Below are 21,424 nucleotides of genomic sequence, written 5' to 3'. Positions count from 1 at the left end.
TACCCAACACTACACTCCCCCACAGTCTAAACCCCTGTACAATTATAAAATGTAAAATATAAATTTTTTTTTTTATTATTCCCAATATAGCTGCCCGTATTTGCGAGTGTTTGCGCGGGTTTGCCCATTGCTTAGCTACAGTTAGCAGTTTAGACATCGAAGAGGATAATAAGAAACTTATATGCAAATTAAGCCAAATAGCAATAGCGTAGTGGTAGAGCCTTTGCACAAAGAGGAGGCATTCCCGGTTCGAGTCCCACCATTCCCCTTTCTATGTTCTGTAGGAAACCTGTATAGAAAAGTAACTCCTGACATTTATCTTTTAAATTTTAGTAAAAAGCATTGAAATGGCCTATGTAGTAGTAAACGATATATATGTATATATATATATATATATATATATATATATATATATATATATATATATGAAGGTGAATTGGTTTTGCATACTGATGAATGCATAAGGAACGTATCTTAAGCAATGCGAAGCACTGATAAGCAAAGTTTACCAGTATTAAGCACATTTAAGTATAATTGCTCATAGCGTAGCACTGCTTTAACTAGCGCAATGGCTTTGTGCGTAGCTGCGCATTGCGCCAACTAGCGCAAACAAAACATGTTTTCGCATAGCTGCGCACCGTGCTAACTAGCGCAACATTGGGCAACGTCGGGCAACGTCAAGCAACGTAGAGCAACGTTGGGCAAAGTTGAGCAAAGTCAGCTAAACACAGCCACACCTCCTAGCCGGTTAGGCCAGTAGTAAAATAAAAAGCAATGACAGGCCTCGAACTCGAGATACTGTGCACCATAATCACAGTACTGAACCACTAAGCCATGACAGCTTTTGATATTCATACACTGTCAACACACACATACATATTAATGAAAGTTTACCCAGTGCTAAGCAGGTGTGCTTTCAGCTGAGATTTCTCAAAACCGGCCAATCACAAATAAGTGCGGGAAATGAGGCATATTTAAGCTCCATAGGCAGGAATATTTGCCATAACTGGTTGTAGCTCCCATCTGCAGGCAGCATGGCTGGTGTTGGAGAGGGCTCTCACTTTTGAGCGCAACGGTGGGGCATTGATGAGTCAAAAGTGATGGTTTGGCTCCTCATCCATAATCATAATGCCAGACTTCTGCAGGGCCAGTTCCAGGGCACTGTAGCCCAATAATAAAGGTATAATAAGTCTTGAATAACCTCACTGCATGTACTGTTATGTAAAATAAGTGAGAAAGCCTGAAAAAGAGTGTTGTAACCCATTACTAAAGGTATAATAAGTCCTGAATAATTTCTCTGCATGTATTCTTATAAAAAATAAGTGAGAGATCCTGAAAAAGAGTGTTGTAACCCATTAATAAAGGTATAATACGTCTTGAATAAGTCGTCTGCATGCACTGTAATATCAAATAAATGAGAGAGCCTCTAGAAAAGTGTGTAATGTAATTAATAAAGGTATAATTCCTGGAGTGTGTCCGTGTCACTTTCTTCGAAATGTTGTTGTACTCTTGCATTATAGAAATAGTACCGTTGTATTAAGCGCTGTCAACCCACACTTGGGTAGGCCCATATAAAGTGGATAAAGGGAGTGCCAGTAGCTGTTAAGCATATATACAGTCCTCAACTGTTAGTTCATGGCTGGCATGTATAGGTAAATCTGGCACATGAGTAGCTTGTTATTGTGTTCCCCAGAAATGTCAGTGTGCTGCTAGAAATGTAGGGGGCTGTTAAAATATAACTGATAATGTCACCTGAACACATCCAGATATGTAGATATATAAATATAAATAAAATATATAAATATGTAGCAGTAACATCTGCATCCTTGACAGTTTGTATGGCAGATACAGATCAGGTATATAAGGAACTAGCAAAACCCATTTCACAATTTAACGGACATTGCCTAATGTAATAATACATGTAGGGGATATATACCTGTAGTCAATAGGAATGTAGTGTAAACTATAAGTACATATAAGTTGTTAATGGAGGTATCTTTTTACACCCTACTGTATGTGCATAAACAATTCAATTCCACACCTCAATGGGTATGTCTAATCTCAAAACATTTGTTGGGACATATGTCCTATTGGTTTATAAATATGTGCATTTACTTTGATGCATGTGCCCTGTTCAAATACCACAATCTTGGTGGCCTGTTGTCACCAATCAATCCTGCATGCTGTTGGAATGTCCACTGTTGTTCTATATATGCATGTGTTATGCTTGCTGTTCAACTATTGGAACTCTGGTGTGTTGGGTTAATGGGAATACTACTGCATGCTGTTACAACTAATTTGGAATGCTGTTGGCTGTTACCAACCCATATTGTCATTAAATCCTCCTAAACATAGAACATATGGGAAGGCCAGTCCCAGCGGACCCACATGTCCCACCTCAGCTGGCGATGGCACCTGGCACCAGCAGGTCCGGTGCCCAGCCCGGGACCTCCTCCTCCATTGGCCCTGTGCCACCTTCGGGTGGACATGCTGCAGGGGATGGGGCTCGTCCCCCCTGCAAGCACAGCCAGAGGAGGGCCACCTATCACCCTCCGAACAGTCTGGTCTGTGGTGCGTAGGGAGATTGAGCATTCAGTCACTGATCCTCTATGCCAGCTTGAGGCACGTGTGGCGCAACTCATGAGTGAACCTGCCCCTCCTACGCAGCCCCCAGCACAGCCACTCTTTGGGCTGTGAAGGTGCAGTGGTGACTGCCCATGCATGGGGATCTCAGTTCCATTGTTGCCATCTGTGGGCTCATGGGCTTGCAATTTCCAAACATCCTTCCCCGTCAATGGTGTTCACCCACCACATGTGTCATATTCTGCCCCTGTATGTGTCTTGTTTGTCTTGTCTGTTTACCTCCCCAACCTACCTCCCCAAATATACCTACTTCCCCTACCCCACATTCCACTCTCACCTGAAAAAAAAAAGGGCAATCTGCTTCCAAAAAAAAATGACACCCCATACATAGCTGCCCATTTTGCACACATGTCTGCTGGACACAAACTGATATTTAATTGGCAGTACAGCATACTTTGTTGTCCTCATCCCTCTCTCAGGGGTGGAAGGTTTTAAATTTCCCTCCAAATTTCTAGCATATGCACAGCTGTTGCTGTTTAAGAAATGGGCAGCTATGGACCTTCCCTACACCCGTCCTGCACATCCAGAGCTGTTTTCCCTACTGTCTTTCCATCTTTGTGCCCCTTTTTCACCACTTTCCTATCTCCCTATTTTCTTTTCTTTCAAAGAAATGAGCGTGGGGGTTAGCGGGAGTAAGCACTTTTAACCAGTAGTTAGCGGGTTTGCGCAAGTGTGTGCTTGTGTGCGCTTAGCTCAGTATTGCTAAGCTTCATGCAAACCTGCGCAAACCCGCTTACAACTGCTTAAAAGTGCCTTAGTCACCCTGCATGTGAGGGCCCTTGTTCTGCTCAGCAGCAAAATAAAACACCACTCTCAGTCTCGAACCCTGGACCTTGAACAGACTAGACTGCATGAAGTACCACTAAGCCACAGTAGATATACAGCAGGTTGTTGCTGAAATATATATATCATGCATCAGAATGAGTGAATGTAAAGGAAAGATAGGAATGCCATAACAGAAAACCTGTTGTGTGGAATTTTACCAGCAGTTGTGTAATTGCATTACATGACTGTGATAACAGAATCAGACATTCTAGCAGTAAATAATGTTACAGCAGCACTTTGCAACCCCCAAACAGTATCATAGCAGGACAATCCCCACCCAAACGTACAAAATACCTGTGTGTTCAAGGTCCAGCAAGGATGTAGGTAGGCATACTCAGTACTGGAATTGTCCAGTTTTCATGAGCATCCTGTGCTAATGTCAACAATAAAAAAGCACAAACTATGCTGAAGGGAGTACATTAATATTCACAGTATAACAGTTCACAAACAGTTCATGTGCCTAATGAATACATCTCAATAACTATGTATGTATGGCAGCTAATTGTACAAGTAGAAAAGAAACTACATACTCCCATGTATCTTGTGTTAGCATTTGTAGGGGTGAGTACAATTCTACACTGACAACTGTGTACTGGAACTGGCAACATTCAGGTCTGAGTACAACATTCAAATCACTGGCTACACCCCTAGCTTCAGATATAAGAAGTATACCAACCTTCTGACTTACACAACGGTGTCCACAGAAAACAAGCATGGGCCCCACTTTGGAAAGCTGAAAGGGCTACACCTACCTGACTTAGCAATTTATAGCATTGGGTTGCTATGACAGTGAGTACTGCAATTACCACACAGCAGGCTGCGTGCAATTACCAAATGGTGGCCACCAATTTGTGCAGAGGCCATCACATGCACATATGCAGATACCTATAAAACAGGCTGTACTTGCTGTCCACACATGCAATCATTTCATTGCAGCTACGGAGAGAGAGAGACAGAGAGACACTGAAAGACAGACAGACACCGACATCTACAGCAACAGCAATAGAAAAAAAAAGATATTAAAAAAAAAGATATAAAAAAAATAAGATATTAAAAAAAAAAAAATAAAAAAATAATACAAAACACATGGAGCTGACAAATACAAACACATACAAAGGAAAGGTATGTAACAGATATGTATTTACTGGCATTTAGTAGATGTTTTTGAAGAGTACTCTACATAGTTTGAATCATCCATATGTGGCAGCAGTACGTATCTGTGCACAGATGCCCTGCATAACTACTACCATGGGGAAATCAGTGCGTAGCTGTGTGCAGTGGGATATGACTATGACATATGTAGCTCAGCATTAAATGTCAAACATCTGATCCATGTTATCTGTGTTCTGTACAGTAGTGTGTACAATGTCTGTTTGGGGGAGTAGCACATACAGTTATATGAACATGGATGTGACAGAGTAACAAATGCATGATAGTCATATCAACGTGTAGCTTAGCATTGGCAAGAGCTGTACCAGGCTAGTATGCTAATCTAGCATTTGCAGCTATATATATACACCCTCTAATATTACTGTGTGCTCACATGTGACACCTGTTCATGTTGCTGCAAGGCCCAACAGGTCAGCCGTGAGGTCCACGGACTTACAACAGTGTGGACCTTGTGTGTGTATGGCACACACATATGGAGAGATCTGTCTGTGTCAGATATATTAGCATCTGTACATGTGCATAGAGCAAGGGGCATACTGCAACTGTTTGTGAAGGGTGGACATATATATGTTGGTGAAGGTTGTTATGTGCATATTTCTATGTAGGTTGTAGTGTGTGGCAAACTAGACAGCATACAGTGCTGGTATATGACATGTGGTGGTTAAACGCTGTTGGTATGATTTGTCAGGTTTGCAGTGTTGCAGCCAGTGAGGCCTGCTAAAGCTACATGGGCTGAGAATACCTTCAATGCATTCTGCACAACACTGTGCAATATTATTACATAACTGTATACCTCACAACCTTCGCATAATTGATATTCCCACCATGAAAGGTGGACTATATATGTGCCTATATGTATATCTATATGTACACCAATGGATGTTTATATGTATGTGTATATATATATATATATATATATATATATATATATATATATATATATATACATAGAGAGAGAGAGAGAGAGAGAGAGAGACAGGGTCATATTTACTGCGATAGATGCCTGATAACAAAGCCATGGATTCAAGCTCAATGTTGAAACTGCATTGGCATCCCTTCTGGCAAAAACTCCATACCCATGAACTACCACATAGGTGGTAGTCTACTTAACATCGAAAGTGTGATAAGAGACCATGGGACACAGGTGGACAGTAGTCTCCCCTTTGATAATCATAGTGCCACACTAGTCATGTAATCTGTCTATGTGGCACACCTCATCACAAAAGGTGAGTCAACCAGGGAAATATAGGTCATTGTTCCCCTCTACTCATCACACATAAAACCCATTATAGAGTACAATGCCCCATGTGGTATGTACCTCACAAGACATCTATAGCAACTGGAAAGGCCACAGACATACCTCACAAAGAGTAATACCTGCCTCAAACAGATGCCCTATGCAGACCGTCTCACAAAACCACAGGTAGACTGTGTTGCATATCGCCTACTCAGAGGTGACCTCTGCCAAACATACAAAGCTATGTCAAACCCAGAGCTGTTGGACATGCTCCACATAAACAGATCACAATCCCTACGAGCTACATGCTCTAGGGACCTAAACCTTGTCACCTCAATAGACAGAACATGCTGGAGGGATAGATTCCTATCTCAGAGACATCCCATACTCTGGAACAAACCACCTATCAATAGCAAACCAAGCTCCTCGTTACCAGTCATCATGAATAATCCTAATGATTGGATGGGAGATAGGAAATACACACCGGGAATCACCTCTGTGGCTCTGCTGGACAGGGGCACGTGAAATTAAATTACATGTGTGTCAAAGGCCAGGGTAGCGTATGGCTAGGCTTTTATAGGCCCTAGGGCCAATAGCCTATTACCTACCTATGAACCGATACACACCCACATGTACTTGTTGCAATAATTGCTATGTGAGGTTGACTGAGTGTGATAGTGAATGTGTTGGTTAATGTGTCGAGGTTCTCTAAATGTGTGCTAACTTAGTGGGAAACTGTTTCTGTCATTCTATTTTGTGTCCTAGCTCTGATCCCAGCAAAAGATGTGTATGCTATTGCTAGGCAGAAAAAGCAGTATGGCATATGGTCTGACGTAGTCCCTTGGTGTGGACTGGGGTGTGCCATTGTAGGCTAAAGCAGTACATGTATGCTTATTGATTGGTACTGCTGGTGAATCCAAATCCCGTATGAACTGTAGTACTACCTGAAGCTGTAGGCCTAAACAGCACAGTATGGTGTATGTCCACATTGCTTGGAAACACTGTTATGTGTGTTCCCTGTAGTCCTCACAGATTACATACCTCAGGCAGAATGTTTTGTAAGTATTGACACACAGTACTGTATGGTACACAGGTAAAGCTCATCTGGGTTGCCATACTTTTGTGTCTTGTATGTATGTCTGATGTGTGTGTGGGTATGCCTGTAACATGCCCTCAGTCATATGTGTGTTACAGGATATAAGTGCGTATCTAGCAACATGTATAGTCTAGTACAGCAGTATGCCACCTATACTAATGAATGTGCACATATGTTAGGCAGGGGTTTGCCACCAACAACTCGTGTGGTATACTGGTAATACTGTAACTGGACTTTACAATCATTGCAATGGATGACATACGTCTTTATGCATTAGCTTGATATATATCGCCTGTGGCTAGGTGGTGCAGTGTGTCGCATACAGTGTGACATGTACTGTTGCATAGTCTTACATACTGGTTTCTCTTTGTTGCTGTGCAGAACATGGTTTGATATATAGAGCGTGCCAGGCACTATCAGACATTTGTGGTATGAGCACTGATATGTGGTATTGAAAGTGTGTATCCTCTGACAGCCAATAGGTTGCTATATATGGCAGTTCAGTGATATCTGTACTTTAGAATGTTAAGTGTGCCACATGACTTGCTCACACATATTGTTTCAATGTCTTCCAGGGTCATGGCCCACCATCGCAATCTGACATATAGCCCAGCCGAGGATGAGCAGATAACAACCAGCCTGGTTTAGCACTACGCCCTGCTGTTCTCAAGAACCAGCCAGGACCAGCATGAGCGGACTGCATTGTGGCAAGATGTTGTCCATCGGGTAAATGACATAGGCATGCATAACCGGACATATGAGCAGGTATGCCATCACTGCAATGATTTACTTAGACATGTCCGGCAGCGTGCGTCTGATGTCCATAGACAACAGCTTGCCACAGGTGGAGGGGTAGCCATCCATCCCCCCTCACTAGAGTGGAGGAGCTGCTCCTCAGCCTGGTGGCTCCTGGCCAACAACAACAGCAAACATGTATCATCATGGAGGCCAGAGCCACCCAGTGAGTTGACATAGAGCGTGCAGGTAACATGGCATATCTGTAGACTACTGTTACCTCTATTGGTAGATCATGCATATGTGAGATGTGTACTGTGTAGTTAGAAGATGTGGAGCCTGGTGTTGTGCAATACTATTAATTTGGAACATAATCTGTAGGCCTGTGACTGTCAACCATTGTACTACTGTAAGATTGCAAACCCACAGTAGCCATGCCACAGCTGTTGCCACTGACAAACTGTCTCATATCCTTGTAGGTCCCTCTGGTTTGACAGCAAGCCAGCAGACCCATGCTGGTGAGTGTGTTCCACATTTAATATTGCATAATATATGTGCATGTCATAGGTGAGGTGTAGGACATGTGCACGTAACACACCTACGCATAATGCATGCTGTGCATGTTTGCTGTGAGACTATGCACATCCCAGTAACATGAGTAGCTGCCTCAAACACATGCAATACACAGAGCATCCCACACAATTGTGGCAAAGCTGTAGTGGACATTGGATAGGCAGAGTCGATACACATGCACACAACATACACAACATTGTCATACGCAGTACACGTTAATATGCTACACATGGCGTATTCAGACACCCACTGTAAGGTCACACTCCAGTATCCCAAATGTCATCCACACAGCACACATAATATATCTGAGGGGTAGTGGCCTATCATGGGGCTGTGCGATACTCTGCAACACATAACACATTCATTTTAGGCAATGCTCTCTATTGGGCACCTTACAAACCCATGTAACAACTGGCTGTGAAATGGTGAATGTAGCCATGGCACTGCAGTTCAGGTACAGCATGCTAGGTGCCAGTCTGGAACACATTAGTAGCCTTTAGTGACCACATGATGCTGCATGATGATGGCTCATGGTACTACACCCCATCCAGTTAGAGTAACCACTGTACTACACATAGCATTCATTGCTATGCACCTTACTGTTGCATGTGTGCAAACATATGCACCTATACACAATACGCATAGCAATCACCATTTGTACAAAGTAACACATATATGTCTTGTAATGCTATGGAGTGTATAGGTCACATGACACACATTGGGTATGTGTGATGTTTAATGTTGCAGTTGTGTTGTAGCATGCTATGTCATGGCTGGCACTTGCATGTACACAATATGTCCTACACACACCATAACCACTGTACAATGGCTATGTTGAGCAATGGTATTCCATCAGGAATACATGCACCACTCATCCTGTGTGTATACATAGCATGCATGTGCTAAACATGTGTCCACAATTATCAGCTAAAGACACAGATGCACTAATCAGAAATGGATATCTATGTGACACACAGATACACATCCAGCCATGGTATGTATACCTGTGAGTGATGGTGCACAGGACATTGCAGAGCTTTCAATACTTGCAAGCAATGTTGTGTCCATGTACACATTGCATTCCAGGGTGAGGCCAATCACTGAACAACAACACACATGCATCAGAGCCATGTATACTGTTATTAGCAAGGGCTGTCTACACTCGCACTGCATGCTGTTGAGCAACACATCTCCTGCATGCTGACAAGTGTGATATGACTGTTTGGCTTGTGATGCAGTACCCCACCATCAACCACTATTGAGTATGTTCTGGATTGCTGGTGGTGTGTGTGTGTGTGTGTGTGTGTGTGTGTGTGTGTGTGTGTGTGTGTGTGTGTGTGTGTGTGTGTGTGTGTGTGTGTGTGTGTGTGTGTGTGTGTGTCTGTTTAAGTGAGGAGTGTATTTGTGTGCATGTGTGCATGTGTGCATGTGTTCATGTGTGCATGTGTTCACGTGTGCATGTGTTCACGTGTGCATGTGTGCATGTGTTCCGACATCATGTACAGGTCGTAAAGTGTATTTCCTGCCTTCCTCTCACAAGTGCTGAGGTTGGGCTGGTTCACTGCAGCAGGGAACCTGATGTCACTGAGCAAAATAGTGATAATGAGGATAGGTGTGTTGAGGCACAGGCATGTTTGCCAGGGTCTGTCATTGGGCCACCAATCGACAGAACACAAGTTTCCACCCCATCCATGCACACAGTCATACTGCGAATACATCCATCACCAATACCCTTAGCTGAGGGACAGTGTACAGTCAGCATTGGCCAGGACAGTGTGGTATCTATGGCACATGCATCCCGACACAGCAGCCATACCCAGATGTCTGGAATGGTACCACATAGGCAGATGTCCAGGGGTTCTCGTCGAAGCACTGCTGCTCATCATGCCCCTGGCAGATGTGCCACAGGTCTTACAACCTCACACATGTTCCAGGCTGTCATGGAGGAACATGCATGTATGGAACGGTACACCAGACAGGGACTAAGGGGACAGAGGGCACATAACATCACTGTAATTGACAGTATCCATGACCTAGCAGGTGCCATCCATAATTACACTGAGGTCACTGATAGACATTGGGGTGAGACATTAGATGTCCTCTGCAATGTCATGTCCATGTGTCAGGACAGTGCAGGATGGTTGAGATGTCGATGTGGACATATGCCAGCAACATCAGCAGCTGGCAGTCGCTGCGGATGTCCGTCAAGTCACAGCCCCTCCCGTAGTGCCAGTACCAGCCCCAGCAATGTTGGGGGTGGGCTGTCCATAGACCGTCCTAGAATACCACGTGCATGTAGCTCTGGACAGTCCCAGCAGGGACCTGGGTCCAGTGTAAATCTGTCCACCTCTGAGGATAGTACCCAGTCTGGCTTAATACCTGATACTGTCAGTAGCACACCTGCCAGGCACAGGTACCATGTCTGCGGCCGGAGACGGTGATCTGTAAAGCCTGGCAGGTACAGTCTGTGGCTGTCCCACAAATCCCCGTATATGGCAGCCACATGGTGGAACTGTGTGCATGCACACACACACACACACATAAACCAGACACCTAGGGCTAACACATACCCGCACACATTACATCAACATTGGTCCATAGCAGTACTCTTGGCCCTCACATACACACACACACACACACACACACACACACACACACACACACACACACACACACACACACACACACACACACACACACACACACACACACATGTCAATTGTATGGCTCAATGTAGGCCTCTGGCAAACCAATAACACACCCTGTGCATATGATGAAACCTGTGCCACCTCCTGTCAACTGTAACATTGATGCAGGAACAGGCTACCATGGTGCTGATGCACAGGGTGACTGTACAGCAGTATAGCAATGTTAGCATGTTGTCAGCAGTAGAGTGTAATGATATCCTTGAAGGTGTAGCTGAGCAGGCATGATGCATTAAAGCTATGATTGTCAATGTAGTATTGTTCACACCAGCGTTAGTTCCAATAGTGTATTGTCTGCCCATGTGCCACTTGGCTGATGTGTGTAGTATTGGCAGCATGTGTTAGAGAGTGGACAGTACATGTGGGTTGTGTGTAGCAAAGATCTGCAGGTGTACATTTGTGAACATGGTAGAGGTGCACTTTCTGCATGTACGTGCATAGTGGACACATGGGCAGGGTGACATGCCCTGTGTTATACAGTAACACTCCATAGTTTCTATTGGTGGCCAGTATGCATTGTACTACACACATTTTGGTACTTGAGTACACATGTGTGTATGACATGGTTTGACACTGTGCTGTGGGTGATACTATTACTATCTGTCATTGTTTTGCATTCTGGTAGTATACATAACCTCAACAGCCAGACCATAAACAATTGTTAGATGATGTCTTGACAACTGACACACAGATGTAGGACACACAGTAACATTTGGATCCTTCAGGTACTATACTATGCCAGTAACCAGTGGTATTCATCTGCACCCATTCCTGAGACCACTCCTATTTGGCATATAGCTCTCTTAGGTACAAGCAATCACAGTAGGGATATGTCCATCCACGTCTTGAAATGCGTACTGTGGCCTATAATGCACTCTCCAGATGACACACACATCCTCCACAAGGGTATCAGACAGATACCTGTTGTCAAACCCATGCTGTAAGGCTATAAGCCAACCAAAGCATAGTCATCCACCTTTACGAAACATAGTATCCCCACAGTACCACATAGGTAGTAGACACCAACATGTTGAACAGGTACCGATGTGTACATGCAGCGAAGTGTTACGTCATCTCTACTTTGGTAATCACATTTCCAAAAGTATTTTGACATCCCTCGCTGGATCACATAAGCAATAAGGGGTCTGCATGCATATCCACAAAGGTTGTTGTACACCTATAATGAATAGCCATCATTGACAGACTTTGCTGCGTTTGAACAGGTCTGCAATATACCTCAGCCATAAACCCTCACTCACACAATTCAATAGAAACCGTAATGAGTTTGTGTGACACGGATGACCTAGGCCAGGGATCACTGCAGTGGCTGGCTTTGTCACAAGCATACAGATGTGACCTAAGGTCTGGAAAGTGGCAGCACACTCTGGCAAAGATGACATATGTGTTCATGGAGAAAGCAGGGTTCCCACCTATTCAATAATTGAGGTCACATGTACGTATATGTATTTGCCACACAGCTGCCTGACTGTTGTCATACTGTAGTAAAAGCAAAACCCACAACACATTGACCAACAGTGTCACACACATAGAGCACACACACACACTCACCAAGTGCAGGATTCTAACCCCTATCTAACTACTTTATGATAATAGAGAAATACATATTAACACGGCGTGCTATACACATTATTAGACATTTCCCTTTCCACAGGTATATTTGTAGGATGGTGACATCATCAGACTTGAGAAAGATAAGTAGACCACTTTTAAGGTGTTTTACTACTCTCCAAAATGGTTGCGCCTCTCCAAGGAGATCACACACACCCGCACAGTTGTCAAGTGCAGGATTCAAACCCCTATCTAATTTCGTCATGATACTAGAGGATTATGCATTAACACAACACGCTATACACATTACTGGAAGGTCTTTTTTCCACAGGTATATTTGTAGGATGGTGACATCATCAGACTTGACAAAGATAAGTATACCACTTTTAAAGTGTTCTACTACTCTCCAAAAAGGTTGCTTTTCTCCAAGGAAACTACACACACTTGTCAAATACAGGATTAAAACCCCGACCTAACTACTTTATGATACTAGCGGATTACACATTAACACGACATGCTATACACATTACTGTAAGGTCTCTTTTCCACAGGCATATTTGTAGGATGGTGACATCATCAGACTTGACAAAGATAAGTATACCACTTTTAAGGTGTTCTACTACTCTCCAAAAAGGTTGCGCCTCTCCAAGGAGATTACACACAAACACACTTGTCAAGTGCAGAATTCAAACCCCTACCTACTTCATGATACTAAAGGATTACGCATTAACACAAAGTGCTATACACATTACTGGGAGGTCTGTTTTCCACAGGTATATTTGTAGGATAGTGACATCATCAGACTTGACAAAGATAAGTATACCACTTTTAAGGTGTTCTACTACTCTCCAAAACAGTTGCTCCTCTCCAAGGAGATTACACACAAACGGTTGTCAAGTGCAGGATTCAAACCCCCTACCTAACTACTTCATGATACTAAAGAAATACGCATTAACATGACGAGCTATACACATTACTGGTAGCTCTTTTTTCCACAGGTATATTTGTAGGATGGTGACATCATCAGACTTGACAAAGATTAGTATACCACTTTTAAGGTGTTTTACTACTCTCCAAAAAGGTTGCTCTTCTCCAATGAGATCACACACAAAGACACACACTTATCAAGTGCAGGATTCAAACCCCCTACCTAACTACTTCATGATACTAAAGAAGTACGCATTAACATGACGAGCTATACACATTACTGGTAGCTCTTTTTTCCACAGGTATATTTGTAGGATGGTGACATCATCAGACTTGACAAAGATTAGTATACCACTTTTAAGGTGTTTTACTACTCTCCAAAAAGGTTGCTCTTCTCCAATGAGATCACACACAAAGACACACACTTATCAAGTGCAGGATTCAAACCCGTACCTAACTACTTCATGATATTACAGGAGTATGCATTTACACAACATGCTATACACATTACTGTGAATTCTCCTTTCCACAGGTATATTTGTAGGATGGTGATATCATCAGACTAGACAAAGTGGGTTACATTAGGTGACATTAGGTGGGGTACATAGAAGGAATGTCTAAACACTTTAGCCATGTGATCATCAAAGGAGAGTTTACTATCTACCTGTGTCCCCAGGGCCATAATGACTTTCTCCGTACATACTGAATTACCAGCTATGTGGTAATTTGTGTGCACTTTGTTCTATCCAAAGGGGATGACTATGCATTCTTTGGCATTCTGCTTGAGGGCATTGTTTTGACACCAGGTATCTGTCTCTGTAAGACCCTTCTGGAGGATGTCTGTGCCAGCCATAGCATCGATTATGGACCACAGTTAGCAGTCATCTGCAAACCTGTTCAGCCATACTCCTCCCGTGCTTGCCTGTACCTCTGAGCAGTATCTACTGAACAGGTGGGGTCCTAGGACCAAGACCTGTGTGATGCCATTTGTGACTGGTTTAGAGTCGGGCAAGGCACACGCAACCCTGAACATGTGTGTTTGATCTGTGAACCACTTGGCCACCCATCCTGTGACATAGCTGTTAATGTTCAAGCTGGTAAGCTTGTCCATGATGACAGAGTGGGGAATGGTGTAGAAAGTCCTTAGAGAGGTCCAGGTGGGCTGTGTGGACTTCTTTCACCTCCATCTATGTCCTTGGTAACTGTTTCAAATAAGTCAACTAGGTTTAGGAGGCAGGATCTGCCTATAACAAGGCCAGGTTGGGTAGAGTCCAGTGTCTGGAGGTCCCCAATGTCTCTGCTTATGGGTTCCATGATAATTTGCTCCATAGCTTTGCAGACCAGGCTGAGTAGACCTACAGGGCAATGGTTTCCAGGTTCTGTTGTGGCGCCCCCTTTGTGGAGCTGGATGACTGTTGGTGTATGCCATTTTTTGGGTACATAGCCTGTGGTACGATTGAGTCTGGACAGTGAATGTAGGTGAGGATGTAGTTCCTTTTGGGGCTGGTGTAAGATGCAGCCTGGGACACCATCCAGTCCCATTGATGCTGTGTTCTTAGCTTTGGAGAGGGCTGTCTTTACCTGCATGTCCATGAAGTCTGGGGCTCTGCATTCTTCTGGGATGGACGCAGGCCCTTTTGGGGGTGATGGGGGGAGAGTTTGCACTGAACCTGTCACCCAGGATGTGGGCAATGTAAGTTGGTTCAGTGTATTTCTTTCCAATTTTCAGTAGCTGACAGCATATTTTGAAGTTGCCACCTACATGTTTGGTATAGCTAATGAAGGCTTTGTGGTTGTTATTCTTACATTCCTTGGCAGTTTGTCTTTAGAAACTGGCCTTGGATTATTTTATGAGCGATCATTGTTTCTTCCTAATAATGATCAGTGATGCCTTTCCTTTTGTGAAGTTTGCTCTATCATGTGTTCATTTCCTCCTGCTGTTGTCTAGCTTATTTATGGGCGACAACCACCAGACTGGTTTCTTATTTTTGGAGGAGTGCATCTTGGTTTTATTTGGGATGTCTCGATCAATGCATCCCTGTAGATGCTCATAGGATTCACTTGTAAATGATTCGGCAGATTGTATAGCATTATCCTATAGCAAGGGGGCTTTGGAACTTTCCACTTTGGTCTTGGGAAGTGTGCAGTTTGCTTTTGAAAATGTCTTCCCAGTGGTTTAATTGACTGTGGGGGGGGGGGGGGGTGTGGATGTCCAGTGTGATTACTTTAGGATCTGATATTACCAGCGAGGGGTTTATCTCTGTTGTGGAACGCTGGTACCCCATGTTGGTGATGATCAGGTCCAGTATGTTCTCACCTCTAGTGGGTATGGTGACCAGCTGTTCCAGGGTGTTAGAGTTTTTAAACTCTAGGAAACATTGGTCAAAGCACGTTGTACATGAGTAATTCTCCCACTCAATGTTTGGATAGTTGTGATCTCCTCATATAATGGTGTTTGATAGGACCTTTGTATTTTCCACTGTTCTCAGGAATACTGAGTGAGGTTCCTGAGACAAGGTAGGTGATCTGTAGCAGGCTACAATCTGATAAGCAACTTTTCCCAATTTTAGTTGCACTTGCATGGTCTCCAAGGCCTCATGCTATGCCACTAACTTGAAGGTGTGGGTATCCATAAGGTAAATGGATACACCCCTTCTTATGGTATTTTACTCATGGTTTTGTGTCCGAAGATCAGAGGGAATGTGAGTGTTGTACGTGGAGCATGTCCAACAGCTCTGTGTTTGACATAGCCTTGTATGTTAGGCAGAGAACATCTCTGAGTAGGCGATATGCAAGGGAGTACGGCTGGAGCATTTTGAGATGGTCTGTGTATGGCATGTATTTCAGGCCACTAATGCTCTTTATGAGGTATTGCTGCAGGCTTTCCAGTTGTAGTTGTCTTGTGAGGTACATAGCAAAAGTGGTGTTGTACTCTATTATAGTTCTAGTGAATGATGAGTAGAGGGGAACAATGTCCTCTTCTATTCTGCATGAGACACCTTTTGTGGTGAGGTGTGCCACATAGGAGGATTTCCTGACTACTGTGGGGATGTGATTATCACAGTTGTGTCCACTGTCCACCTGTGACCCAAGGTCTCTTGTCACACTTTCAGTGTTAAGTATACTACCACCTATGTTGTAGTTCATGGCTACAGAGTTTTTAACAAAGGGGATGACAATGCACTTTCTGGCATTGAGCTTGAGCCCATGGCTTTGACAACAGCCATCTGTCTCAGTGAGGCCCTTGTGTAGGATGTCCACATCTTTAGTGTTTACAATTATGGCTCCTAGTTTGCAGTCATCTGGAAACTTCAGTAGCCACAGACCTTCCATGTTAAAGTTTACTGCAGGGAAGTAGATACTAAACAGGACAAGACCCAGGCCTGGACCCCGTGGTACTGCACTCGTCACTGGTCCAAAGTCATACATGGAGTCTGCTACTTTCACAGTGTGTGTTCTGTCAGTAAGCCTATTGGCAACCCATCTTGTGACATAGCAATTTATACCTCATTTAGTGGGTTTATCTATATTTACAGAGTGTGGGGTGGTGTTGTAAGCAGTGGCAGGATCTACATAGGCTGTGTGAACCACCTAACCCTTGTCTACAGTTCTGGTGACTGCTTCAATGTCATCTATCAGGTTTAGGAGACATGATCTGCATTTTACAAACCCAACATGTAATCCCCAGGGTATGGGGATTACAAATGTATTTTTTTATAAGTTGTATGATGATACATTCCATGGCCCTGAAGGGCAGGCTCATCAGGCTAATGGGGCACTAGTTCCTGGGGTCCGTGGTGGCTCCACCCTTGTGTAGTGGGATAACCATCGCTGTGCACCATTCAGCTGGCACAAAGCCTGAGGTGTGGCTATGACTGAACATGGTACATCAGTGTGGTGCCTGTTTGTTCTGTGGTTTGTGTAGAACACAGCCTGGGAAGTTAGCTGGTCCCATGGCTGCTGTGATACTGGCTTTAGAGAGTGTTTTTTACCTGTGCAGCCATGATGAGATCAACTTTGCAGTCTTCCATTATAGTGATGTGCTCTTTCATGGGTGAGAGGGTGGTAAAGTTAACACTGATCCTATCTGCCAGGATGTTGGCAATATCAGTTGGGTCTGTATATTTAGTGCCATTGAGCTGTAACTCAAAACAGATCTGAGTGTTGCCATGACATGTACCTGTCTGTTGTGCAGAGATCTCCTGAGTAGACAGTTTGCAACAGAGTACAGATTGGGTTAAATTCAGTCTTGTTGCATGGGGCAACTGTTTGAGGCCAGTAATCCTCTTGTTGAGGTACTTCAGTGGACTTTCCAGCTGCTGACGGTGCCTAGTCAGATTCATCGCACGTGTGTTGTGGTACTCTCTGATGGGTCTGATGACTGATGAGTAGAGGGAACCTCCTTTGACCTACATGCACAGACCTTGGCAGGTTGTGTGAACACATAGCATGATTTTCTGACCACTTTGTGAATGTGTTTCTGGAAGAAGAGATGACTAACCACATTTGTCCATAGATCCCTTATGATCACCTCCATATTTAGCCTGTGTGTGTGAGCATGCCCAGTATGATCTTTCAGTATGTTGTTGCCTGACATTTGCTTAGTTTTTTAAGTGTGTGAGCATTCCCAGTATGACCTTTCAGTGTGATGCTGAATGAAATCCACTACATTTGTTGAAGTGTGTGAGCACACCTGCTATAGACATTTATACTATATGTGTGTGGAAAATCAAGGTATATTTTTACAGCAGGGCTCACCTTTGTGTCATAAATCAACAGGGATCATGCTGTGCCTGCAGGGCTTCCATCAGACACTTTGCATAGACTTATCAACATTTCTACATACAGTGGGGACAGCTATTCTTTGTACATTTCTACCCGGGGGCACACCTGATTGTTACTGTGGGTGTACACAGAATGAGGGGTTCACCTGACACTTATACACATTTGCTAGGCCTGCACTGCTATGTAAGGTACTCCATTTCAGTCTGTACTGTTGCCTATCATACTGGCTTGAGGCATACTACTGTACTACAGATCTTAGCGTCCACTGTCACGTATATTAGATTGCGACTTCATAGCCTACCCAACCCACATCACACCGCCTGGCCTGATGTTCTCTGTCTGCATAGGCCTGTGGGGGAGGTTACCCATATGCCTCTTTAGGGGCATGCTACAGCATTTCTTTGTGTTTGCATTTGTGTACAATTGTCCTGCTGTATCTGTACCAGTGAAATGCTGTCATGGCTTAGTGGTTCAGTACTGTGACTATAGTGCACAGTATCCTGGGTTCAAACCCTATCACTGCTTTTTATTTTCATGCTGGGCAGACAAGACTGCTTAGGGAACAGTAAAGCAGATATGAGCATGTTTACCTGACTTTGCTAAACTTTGCCCGACCTTGCCCAACATTGCTCAACATTGCCTAACGTTGCGCTAGTTGGCGTGGGAAATTTTGTTTACATATACTAATTAGTGGTAAAAGCTGCCTAGCACTGCTTTATATTGCTTGAAACATGGCAATCATGCCTCAGGTGGTGCTGTAGGGCTGCCTATGCCGGATGCACATAGTACACTCCCTATTCATGTGTGAAAACAGGTAGTGTCAAGTTAGGCATCCCTTTTATTTTATGTGTGAGTCAGAGAGAGGTATCATTTCCAGGGTTCCTACTGAGCCAGTGTATGTGCTATGCGTAAACTCTTTGCCAAGGCCAAGGCATACTGGGCATGCCTCCTTCTGCCTACTGGGGAAGGCTCAGGTTGTTACTCCTCTGAGTCACGCTGTGCCTCTGCAGGCCTTGGCAATGGTGGGGGGGGCTGTTTGGCCCTGCCCCATGCTGTTCCTGCTGCAGCTGTTTTTGCAGGATCATATTGTGCAGCATGGCACATACCATGACAATTTGGGTACATGTAGTTGGTGAGTACTGCAAGGCTCCACCAGATGTGTCCAGGTACCGGAACCGTGACTTGAGCATCCCAAACACATGCTCGATTACATTTTGTATTTGTGCGTGTGCCTCATTATGGAGTTCTTGTTCAGGTGTGTGTGCATTTCTGATGGGTGTCATCAGCCACGGCTCCAGTGCGTATCCAGCATCCCCCACTAGGTGACCATCAGGGATGTCCCAATTGGCAAATGTCTGGTACAGCTGCGTCAGATGCCAGATATGGGAATTGTGGTAGCTTCCAGGGCAGCCAGCACACACATTCAGTATTATGCCCTGGGCATTGCACATGACCTGGCAGTTGAAGGAGTGGAAGCCCTTGCAGTTGATGTAGGCCCTACCCCGCTCACCGGCTGGTGCTTTGATGTGTATGTGCGTGCGGTCAATTGCACCCACTACCTCAGGGTGTTCCGCTATTTGCTGGAAGAGACGCATATTGCTGGCCAGTGCCTCACGGGAATTGGGGAAATATACATGATCACCGACATGTGCTGACATGGCATTCAGGAACTGGTGCAGTACCCTGGATGCTGATGCCTGTGAAATCCCCATCATATCACCAGTTGGTCTCTGGAAGGCACCTGTTGCTAGTATTCTTAGGCCAACACATACCTTGGTTTCCACTGGGATGGGTTCCCCTCTGTTGGTTCTGTCTGTGAGGTGTGGCCTACACAGCTCAACAATTTGCTGCAGGAGGTCTCTGTCCACTCTATAGCGCTCAACTATCTCCAGCTCATGTAGCCACTGGTAGGTTACCCTGGGTCTGTACACTCTTCTCCATCTACTCACTGTGGGTTGCACAGCAGCATTCGCAATGGCACCACCCACACCATCTTGCAGATGTTGCCTTATAATAGCAATGGCAGCCTCTAACATTTTTTTGTCTCAGTTAAGCTTTTTAAGTTTTCACTTCTCTTTGTAGACTGCAGTGTTGCAGTGTTTCTGAGAAAAACATGGGGGAATGTTGTTTGCAGAGTTTTAAATGCTGGGCTGGGCTAGTGTACTGCCTGTGTAATTGTCTGATTCTGATTGATTTCACCTGGCAGCTCTGCTAGTTCTCCTTGGTTAACTTCCTACTACTTCTTTTCCTTCCTTTTCCCTTTCTGTTTCCACAGGGGGCAGCACCGTGCAAACAAGTGCAAACACACACACACACGCACACACAGGCTTACACAGGCTTAGGCGGGTGCACACGCGCGCACACAGGCTTACACAGCCTTACACAGGCTTACACGGGTGCACACACGCGCAGACAGGCTTAGACGGGTTTACGGGCGCCCACACGCATGCACACAGTGTAAGCATCTTTGCAAGAAACTTTAGTGATAACCACAGCGTACACCTTCGGTTTCTGGGTTTCAGTTAAGACAACTGTAGACACGCCTCTTCCAGTCCTGAGTAACTCATAGCAAACACATGCCACTCTGTTGCAATCAGCTTACAGTCTTTGATACATACCCTCTCATAATGTCACCTATCTTCTACTCTACTATTCCCCTAATCCTACACTTACACTCTAGGGACATGGTTCACATGGAAGGGAAAATTGGGATTCACTATCCTTATCCTCATTTGCATAGGATTGCCTACTAATGCTTGGTTACATCTCTCAAACTGAGCTTCCCCCCTTAGCAACCAATACTCAGTAGCCATGTTGTCTTCAGCCTGCCATTCACCTGCATGGCAGAGGAATATTTTTAATAAAATGCCTATTTTTGCCTTTTTTGTTTTTACTTTCTGTTTTTTATAGCACTGCACATTTGCGCAGCGCTGCGCTATGCTTAAACATCGGAGATCAGTGAAAAAAAAATGTATTTTTAATATTTTGCAACAGATAAAAATGCCAATGGCCTTATATTTGGCCATTGGCATGCTTCCTCAACTGGATGCATCCTTTATTTGGAGCTGTCATAGCTCCGTTCTGCTATTTACAGAATGGTACTCCGTTACCAACGGAGTACATTTCTGCAAATAACTCTACTCATACTCGGACAGGTTA

This window comes from Protopterus annectens, chromosome 8.part0, assembly GCF_019279795.1.
Source record: "Protopterus annectens isolate FY-2018-M chromosome 8.part0, PAN1.0, whole genome shotgun sequence".
Classification (NCBI taxonomy): Eukaryota; Metazoa; Chordata; order Ceratodontiformes; family Protopteridae; genus Protopterus; species Protopterus annectens.
This window is presented reverse-complemented; position numbering follows the sequence as displayed.